This window comes from Corvus cornix, chromosome 11, assembly GCF_000738735.6.
Source record: "Corvus cornix cornix isolate S_Up_H32 chromosome 11, ASM73873v5, whole genome shotgun sequence".
NCBI classification, from domain to species: domain Eukaryota; kingdom Metazoa; phylum Chordata; class Aves; order Passeriformes; family Corvidae; genus Corvus; species Corvus cornix.
Genome location: NC_046341.1, coordinates 229123 through 239301, shown reverse-complemented (window position 1 = coordinate 239301; position 10179 = coordinate 229123).

The window sequence follows — 10179 nt, the reverse complement described above, 5'->3', positions numbered from 1 at the left end:
CATTACCAAACTAGAGCAGGGGCCCCTTCCACTCACTGTGTTCTTGATCACCACGTAGAAGCAGGCTGGCCATTTAAACCATGCTGCTAATATGAAATTTGGCTGGTTACCATGCTGGCTGAGCATTCATTGCAGCTCAATATTGGCCTCTTCTTTCTTGTGGTAGAAGGTATGCAAAAATAATGGTGATGGGGAATTACCTTGATAAAAAGATGGAGGATCTGTGACTGCTGGATCACTGCAGAGAGCAGTGTGCCACAGCATAGAAGTGTGTAACAAAGCAGAGGCACTGCCTGAAGTAATAATGGAACAGCACCACACAGCTGACCTTTGTCAGCTGCTGCTCTGGTGCCCTGTCCACATGGCCCACACTGGCCAACCTGTCCATCCTGTCCATACTGCCCACAAAATCCATGCTGCCTGCAGCTTTAACCTATAGGACTGTAAATAGCCAGTGGCCTCGATGTGGTCCCCCAGTACGAAACACCACTGCTCCCAATTAATTTGAAGTACTTAAGGTATAGCCTTGCATTCCATCATGCAGACATTCCTTAGTACCACAGCAGCACAACAGCAGGTGCTTCAAGAGAACCAGATTAGGATTTACACTACAAGAACACGCAATTTGTTTGCCACGGTGTCTGCTTACAAGCATATGACCTGGGAAAACCACCTCTGAAGTGCAAGCCCCCTCCTTCCCCACAGCCCACCAGGCAGTGTGTCCCACCCTGGACAGAGGGCAGCAGGGGGCTGCTTCCAGCCTGCACTAATCCCTCTGTGTGGTTTGAAGATGATGCTGTCTTCTGGTGCCTGACACTTTGTGGATGCACAGATCTCTGCTGCTGGATGGCAGTCTGAAAGGATGCTGGTGGGAAATCCCAGGAAGCTGGTTTCTGATCTGATTCAGTCACGCTGTTGGTGCAGAGACATGCTCATCACACGCAGGCATGGCACAGGGTGTTCCCTGCAGCTTGGCACAGGCTGGAGTCGATAGCCCTCAGCAGGAACTTGCAGTCGGTATTATACTGTCTAAGAGGCTTAAAATCAACTGTGAAGTTTCAGTATAGCTACAAAAAACCTGTTTTCTATTTCTCCACTGGTAGCTTGTTCCAGGAGGAGACAGTGCAATTTGGTGATTGATTCCTGGAGTCTGGTTGGTGCATCCATGCTGGGGTATAGAGGCCACAGATCCTGTGGTGCTTCCCAGAACACTCTGGCAGCCTCAGCCACCTGCAGCTCATGGGCTCCAGAAGCAGAAACAGGGTCTTGCATTCCATCAATGTGAGTGGATATTTTTCTCCCATTAAAATGTTTAATTTATTTTTGAATGCATATGAGCTTTGGTGGCACACCATACCCTGTGTGAAGCAGTCCGACACAGTACATGACATTTAAAAAAGACCTGTTTTTTGTTTTTTGGTTATTACCTGCTAATTTATGGGGTGCTGCTGATTCTTATATTGAAGGGACGATGAGAAATCATACTGCAGGCAACCTCTATTTGCTAAACTTGATACTATAATCCTCTTCAGTCATTTCTTTTCCAGCCTAAAGAGACTATCCACTTTTTCCTCACGTGGAAAATACTCTTTGTATTTGATCATCCTTGTTGGTCTTCTCTGAAAAACTTCCAAATCTTTTTCTTGACAGAGGCAGACAGAGCTGCATATAGAAATCACAGTGCAGCTTTCACTATGGATCTGTTCAGTGGCAGAACTGTGATCTGCTCTCCATTATTTTCCTGATAATTGTTAACAGTCAGTTTGCCTTTTGGGCTGCTCCTGGGCACTAAACAAACGTTTCCACAGATCCATCTCTCCATCTTCATCTGATTTTATTCTAGCACAGCCCCAAGCCCTAATTCCTGAGGAGGAACAGAGCTTCAGCAGCTGAGACTGCAGTGAGATCATGTGAGAAAGATGGTGCAAATGCCCCAGACCTTCAGCAAGGTTAGGACCACCTGGCTGTGTCATACCTTGGAGACTAGGGACAGCTTGCTAAACATCTGAAGAAAAGAAGAAATTATGTCAGGTCAGCAGACCCAGCCTCTTCCAGACAGATCTACCCTCGAGTGTCTGCCCACCTGAGGGGCTGAGTAATGCTGTGGAATGCCAATGTAGCCAGATGAATCAGTGCTGGCGTGAAGTCCTATCCAAGAGCACAAATAGCATCATGTTCTTGTGATCTGCCTTTGCGTTTCCTTCCTGCAGATTTCCGGGGTGAGCAGGAAGGAATTGCGCTGCCTGACCTCCTGTACCTACGGTCATGAAAATTTCGCCATGTTACTCTGAAATCAGTAACTTGTCTGACTAAGATAGCTTCAGACAGGCATTTGGCTTGGCTTGAAGACATCAAGAGACGGAAAATGCACCACATCCTCCCCTGTCAGTCAGTCCTGTAATATCACTCCTACTGTTTTGGGGTTCTTCTCTCATTACTGCTGTGCCAACAGGGCTAATGAAGCTTTCTCTGCAGCAGCAATATGGTCTCAGCTTTGTTTCCCTTGGGTTTTATTCTTTATCTTAGAATACTCCTTTCTTTTTGGCCAGAGATGTAAGGTAGAGGAAGGGAAGGGAAGGGAAGGGAAGGGAAGGGAAGGGAAGGGAAGGGAAGGGAAGGGAAGGGAAGGGAAGGGAAGGGAAGGGAAGGGAAGGGAAGGGAAGGGAAGGGAAGGGAAGGGAAGGGAAGGGAAGGGAAGGGAAGGGAAGGGAAGGGAAGGGAAGGGAAGGGAAGGGAAGGGAAGGGAAGGGAAGGGAAGGGAAGGGAAGGGAAGGGAAGGGAAGGGAAGGGAAGGGAAGGGAAGGGAAGGGAAGGGAAGGGAAGGAAGGGAAGGGAAGGGAAGGGAAGGGAAGGGAAGGGAAGGGAAGGTCCTCTCTGCTTTATTTCTGTGTCCCCATGCCCTCCTGCCCTTTGGAGGTTCTCCCTGTGCTCCCCACCACCAGAGTCTCTTTCCATTTACCCAGCTCCCTCTGGTTTTTGTTTCCAGTCAGCCCCCTTGCTTTTCTCTGACCTCCCACACAATGCTGCCATCACTGCTAGCTCAGAAGAAGGCGCCAGAGCTGCTGATGTGACTGTCCAGGGGCATTATCCCTCTTCCAGTAACTTAGTGACTGTAACTGCAAGAATCACCAATGCCTCATGTCCTGTGACCAGACCCAAGCAGCACTGCATTCCTTTCATTTGTTCCTTCCATTTCCCAGCAGAATTTCTACTTCCTGCTGATTTCCATCTCTTGGTTCCTTAGAGGAGCACATGACCACTCCTACACAGCTTGTGTATGTCCTTAACCCACAGATTCAAAAAACTGAGACGCAGCTGGCAGCAGCAGCAGTGGAAATGGTGCCGTGATGGCGTGAATACACAGCAGCACCAGCAGCAGGCAGGAGGCAGCCCCAGGGACCGTGGCACACCTGTGGGGTCATTCCCATGCCCATCTGCACCTTCCCCTGATGCTGGGGAGAGGTATTTAAACCCAACAAGGCTAGCCCTGGGTGGCCTGTTCTGGCTGACCCTGCCTGGGCAGGACAAGGGGATGAGCCAGGTGACCCGGTGTTTGAGCAATGGGAATGTCAGAGGCTGGCTCCTGTGTGCCTAGGCTGGGTGGGCCTCCACATGCACCAACACTCTCCACTACGAGATTTCATGGGAACATGTGGCAGCTAGAGGAACAGAGCAGACGCGAAACACTGCTGTGTACTCTGGGATGTGTCATGGCCTTTCAGCCTCCACTAGGGACACAACAGGGCAGAGCAGGTCCCGACCCATTATTGCTACCGTGGCTGTTTTCCCCTTCTGTTTTTACACACACAGTTTGTTCTCTCTCCCTTCCCTGGCAGGGACCCTCCCCCTAGAGCTGCTGTGGTTTTTAATAAGTATTTTTCAAGTAGCTGGCCGAGACCCCCGCAAGGATAATGAGGTCATTCGCACCACGGAATGCAAAGCCCTGCAAGCCTGTCCCGATTGTTGTCGCTCCCGGTGGACTCTGCCTACATTGCCTGTATTGTCGCTGCTCCTCATCCCAAACACAGCAGCATGCCCCGAGCAGTACCGGATGGGATCGGGCCGGGGTACGGCTCCCTGCCAACACGAGGGCCGAGAATTGTCCCTGGAACCGCTCAGAAATAACCTTTAAGGCTTATTAAGATTCTACCGACGGAGACGTTGATCCCGTTTCCCCGTTCATGAATCCCATTCCCAGTTCAGGACCCGCCAGCCCTCCGCCTGCCCCGGGTTGAGGCTGAGCTGCGGCGAGAGCACCGGGCACCCCTGCTCCGGGCAGCCCCCGGCCGGGCTCTCCCAGCACCTGATCCTCGGCACGGGCACTCCCCATCCCCGGACAACCCCGCTCTGGCAACTTCGGCTCGGCAACCCTGGCCCGGGCACCCCCAGCCCGGGCAGCGGTCCTCGCCCTCCGGCCAGCCGCAGCGGGGACCGCGGCAGAACAAAGATGCTGGGGGATGCTCGGGGCGTGCCCGGGAGGGGCTCGGCGGTGCTCGGCGGGTGCCCAGGCGGTGCCCGGGGACGCTCGAGGGGCGCCCGGGAGAGATTGCCCGGGGAGTGCTCGGGGTTGCTCGGGGGATGGCCGGAGGGAGTGGCTGGGGATGCTCGAGGGGTGTCCGGGGGTGCCTGGGGGTGCTCGGGGCGGAGCCACCCTCACGGGCAGCGCCGCGCGGGTCGAGAGCGACCCCTGCCGGGCGGGAACGAGGCGGAGCGAAGACGGTCGGTGCGCATGCGCGAAGCATCCGCCCTCAGCCCCCCGGCACTCCCGACCCCCGGGGCACTCCCAGCGCCCCCCACCTCCCCTGAGCCCCGCTCCTTTCACCCCAATTCCCTCTCAGCCCCCACCTCCCCTGAGCCCCGCTCCTTTCACCCCAATTCCCTCTCAGCCTCCACCTCCCCTGAGCCCCGCTCCTTTCACCCCAATTCCCTCTCAGCCCCCACCTCCCCTGAGCCCCGCTCCTTTCACCCCAATTCCCTCTCAGCCCCCACCTCCCCTGAGCCCCGCTCCTTTCACCCCAATTCCCTCTCAGCCCCACCTCCCCTGAGCCCCGCTCCTTTCACCCCAATTCCCTCTCAGCCCCCACCTCCCCTGAGCCCCGCTCCTTTCACCCCAATTCCCTCTCAGCCCCCACCTCCCCTGAGCCCCGCTCCTTTCACCCCAATTCCCTCTCAGCCCCCACCTCCCCTGAGCCCCGCTCCTTTCACCCCAATTCCCTCTCAGCCCCCACCTCCCCTGAGCCCCGCTCCTTTCACCCCAATTCCCTCTCAGCCCCCACCTCCCCTGAGCCCCGCTCCTTTCACCCCAATTCCCTCTCAGCCCCCATCTCCCCTGAGCCCCGCTCCTTTCACCTCAATTCCCTCTCAGCGCCCGCCCACCACTGGCACAGGGTGCCCAGATAAGCGGTGGCTGCCACATCCCTGGAAGTGTCCAAGGCCAGGTTGGACGGGGCTTGGAGCAACCTGGGATAGTGGAAGGTGTCCCTGCCCATGACAGGGGGTGGAACTACATGAGCAGATGGGGAATCCTGGCTCAGGGCACCAGCAGGGCAGAGAAGACCTCGTTGTGTTCCACCACAGGACCAGCATCAGTGCCTGCTCTGGGATCAGGGACTGGTAGGCAGGGCTGGAAATGAGCCCTCCAGACTTGGTTCCAAGTGGCCATGGATGGCCCATGCACAGTGTTCAACTTGCTCTGCCAAGTGGTAACCATTCCTCCGTGTGCTGAACTCCAGTTTCAGTTCGGTTTGTGTCATCTCACAGACATCAGACCACAGTGCACTTCTGCCTGCTGATCCAAGAGCTGCCTTCTGCTCTGTACCCACTTGCCTCTTGCATTCTGATGTGTGACCAAATTACCCCTTGCTCTGCACTAAACCTCTCGCACACCACTTGAGTTGTGCAGGCTGACACAGTGCCCATGGCTCCTTCTGTAGCCTTTCCCAGAGCTCCAAGGTCCCCCTGCGCCATGAGCACTGGTAGCACACAGGTTCCCACTGCCATGAAGGGCCATGCCAGCTCTGCAGCTGGACGTTTGGCTGCATGAGCACCCACCAGCGTGTCTCACACACTACTGGGATGTGCCAGTGCAGCAGCTGCTGCACTAGCTGCTTGTGCATTCGTGTAAGTACAAGCAAGACCTTATTTGGCTCCTCTGTGTGAAACAGGGATCACAGCACTTGTTTTGCAGAGGGGCCCTCCAGCTTGGTTCATGAATATAAAGTGGTTTGAGCTCCTGTGATGGAAGGTACTGGAGATGGACAAAGGGGCACCAACAGCCTAAAGCTGACAGAGGCCCAAACAGTGATCTCACCCAGATGCACTGTGTTTGCTAATTCAAGTGTGTAATCAGCACACACGGGCAACATGTTGGCTTGGGCTGTGTCACACACAGCAGCTCAGAACGCTCTCCCTGCGAGCTCATGCTCCCCAAGAGAGGTGATTGGCATCTGTGCAGCCACCGAGGCTGGGCGATGTGCAGGGGAGGATGGAGCTGGTGGTGGCAGGATCACAAGATGGGTGTCGTTGACACACAGCCATGGCATAGAGAACATGCAAACCTCCTTCCTCCCCACCCCCTCTGCCCGCTAGCTCTCCTGAATGAAGTCCCAGCTTTGTTTTTCTGATTTCCATTTTGTATCCTAAAATATTCACTCCAAGTTCCGCTTGACAGACATGCCTAATCTAATCTCCATGTCTGCTTTCTAATTTTCGCAGCCAGGATAAAACAAATTGGCTGGCGTTAATTGCCTGTGCAGCGGCCTGGAGCTCTGAGCCGTGATTTACGAGCTCGGAGCAGGCGCTCTGCAACACATTTTTCTTAATTTATTTTTAATGAGTCTCTCAATTAATTTTCTTGGAAACATCTTAATGATGTTGGAGGCGGGTGTTAATGAGGTTTGTAGCAGCACCTCATTTTGCATATTTTAAAGTACTGAATGGCATGAAGCAAACTCCTGGTCCTAAAACAGAAAAAAACCTTAAGGCTGGAGAGGACTCCTGGGCTGACATTGCTGCCCTGGCTGAGGGTGAGGTGCCTTGTGGGCTAGCTGGTGATTGTGAACATTGTGAGGCTGAAGCTGGCTGAGCCCACAGGGATAGCGGGACCATGGTAGCATAGGGATGCCAAGGGGCCGCGCTGGGCCATGGTTGGTGGCCAGACACTTCTTAACAGATGGAATGAAAGCCTGGACACAGCACCTGGGCACTGAGAACCCTGTGCTGGCATGCCCCATGTTGTGGGCACCTCATTGCCTGCACACCCCCAGCCAGACCTTTTGGGCTGGAGCTCTCCAAGACACAGGACTGGGCTGCCTTGGGCTGAGGGCTGCAGGGTGCTCTGAGGTGTCTCTGCTGGCCCACGGGGTCACCGGTAATTGCTGATGCATGTGCCAGCAAGAGGCAGCAGCTGGATCGCCTTTGTTTTCTCCCAGCATGTCAGTCTTCATTAAACTGGAGGGGAATGAGAAAGGATTCACTTTTGTCCTAGCCTGAACACGGCAGCTGTTTAATTTCAATTAAGGTGGCACTGAAAAGAGTAACATTACGGTAGTAATTAAAGTGAGACAACTCCCTCCCCCTGTGCTCACACAGCAGAGGGGCCAGTTTGACCTCCCCATCCTCCCAGCACCAGCTGAGTATGGGCAGGCAGCTGTGGGTCAGGGCTGTGAGGCTGCCCCACATACTCATAAGGAGCTGGAGCAGCGTCGAGCCCTTCAAGGCAGGCGCTGCCTGCAGCTCAGCACAGTGTGGCACATCTGTGGTACAGAGCAGCATTGCCTGTGGCACCATGCAACATGGCACAGCACAGCACACATGGCATGAGGCTTTGTCCCATAAAGGCTCTGTGTGCTGTGGTTGTTCTGTGCTCTGACTGTCGCTGCCTGAACAAGACTGAAATCTGCAGGGAAATTTTTATTTCCTTGCACTGCAGAAATTGTGGCCAAATTCAGTTGTGTTCTGGACAGTGGGGGATTCAGCAACCCTGCTCACAGGACTGTTGGTGCTGTGCCTGCTCCCATCACCTGTGACTGTGACCCGCTGGTGGAGCGGGTCGTCATGGCAACTGATGATTTCTATTATGGTACATCTGTGTTCAGCTTCTGGGCCCAGTTTGGCCTTGGAAATTTCCAGTTAAAACACTTTCCTATGAAACTGCACTGAGCATTGGCAAGGGACCACACACAGCCCAGGGAGTCCCATGTCACTAGCACAGGCCAGCAGCAGGTCTGTGCTTGCACCATCACTGTGCATCCACAGTCAAGGGACCATCAGCACCCAGAGACCCGCTTCGATCCGAGTACCTGGGCACTGTGGGGTGGCCCCAGGCAGGGCGGGACAACCGGACTCATGCACTCTCAACCGCCCCTGTCCACAGCCTCCCCTGGACACTCAGCCTCCCCAGGGGCCTGTGGCCCGTGGCCCTGTCAGGATGTGCCCCTGCAGCGGGTCCCCCCAGCCCTGCCCCTTGCGTGGGTTGTGGACCACAGGGCACAGCCCTGAGCATAGCACCGCTGCCACCCCCACTGTCACCTGGCCCTGGCCACAGGCCAGTGGTGTGTCCTGGGGCTGGCCACAGATTGAGTATGGCCTGAGGACAGTGCAGGGGCAGCATGAGGGTGGCAAGGCCCTGCCCTGACACAAGGGTGCCACCATGTCCTGGACCAGTTCTGAGGACAATGCCCAGGACCTGGTGACCTCATAGTGGCATATGGGGTAGTGTCACACGGCATGCCAAGGACACAAGATGGTGAGGAGCATGGAACAGGAAGGCTGCGGTGAGGACTGTGGGCAGCAGTAGGACCAGGTGCTGCTGAGGAGACGGCCACAGCCCCAGACAGCTCTGCCCTGCTTTTCCAGGAGCCCCAGGCTAGGCCTCTCCTGCTGGCAACGGGTGCTCCTCAGATGGGGAGTGGCAGTGCCAAAACCATGGGATGGTGGGGCTGCCCCAGGCAGGGCTGAGTGACATTCGTGGGACTGAGGGTTGTCTGGGACCGTGGGAAAGGTTATGGTCCTTCCAACAGTGAGAGAGTGGCCAAAATTCAGCACATCCGGCAAGGTTCCTGCGCTTCAGGGCCAGCCTGAAGGTTCCTGTAGAGGTCTGCCAGGGGCAAAGGAGACAACACCAGAGCTGACCAGCTCCATCCAGCAGCTTCAGCAGGAGACAGAGGCCTTGCAGCCCAAGGTGAGCAGTGCCAACCCAATGCTCAACCCAGGCATTGGTTGTGTAGCCACAGACTGGTGCCAGGTGGCACAGGAGGCCCCAGCCAGCTCTAGCCTGCACCACCAGACACCTCTTCCCCAAGGCCTGGGGAGGGCATGAGGGCTCAAGGGTGTCCAGTCCTGCTGTGGCTGCACTGGTCCCACTGCCACCATTTCCCACAGTGGCCACAGTTCACTGCAGTGCTGAGGGCCAGCAGTGTCAGGGGCTTGGCTATTCATGGGACCAAAGGAACCGTCAGAACATGCACACACATGGGGTAGTGCTGCCTGGTGGGGAAGGGCTGCACCCACCCATTGGCAGCACAGTCCATTGCTGCTCTGCACAAAACTAGGACTGCCAGCACTGTCCAGCCCCAGTGCCTACCCAGACAGGAGCTGCAAGATGGGTTGGCCACAGTGGCAAGCTGGACAGATGCTGCTCATGCCATGTCCTAGGGTGCTGGAGCCACATTACCATTGGTGCTGGAGCCACAATATGGGGAGCCCAGAGCATGCCAGGACACACAGCAGCAAGATCTGGACCCAACTCAGGTGCTGGCCGCAATACAGGCATTGCAGCTGGACCTGGACTTCTGCAGGGGCACAAACCACAAACGACTGGTCCAGCTGCAGGAGCAGGAGTGTGCAGTGGAGCAGGAGCAGCAGGACTTGGTCATTCTGATGCAGCAGTTCCAGGCACTGATGGGCAAGGTACAAGTGCTGGGCACAACAGCCATAGACCAAGCTGCATGTGTTCCCCACTGCCACTCCACCACAGGCTAGGCACCATGCCTGCCCCACAGCCTGTGCAAGCCTGGTGACCCCCCAGGGGAGGGTAGAGGACATCCTGCCAGTCACACATGGCTCTAACACCACCTGTACAGAGCAGCCTAGCCACAAGGCAAGCCTGACTACAGCCCGGTCCACCTAGCTGAGCAGAGCTGGAAGAATGCAGATCCCAACAGCCCCACTGACACCCTG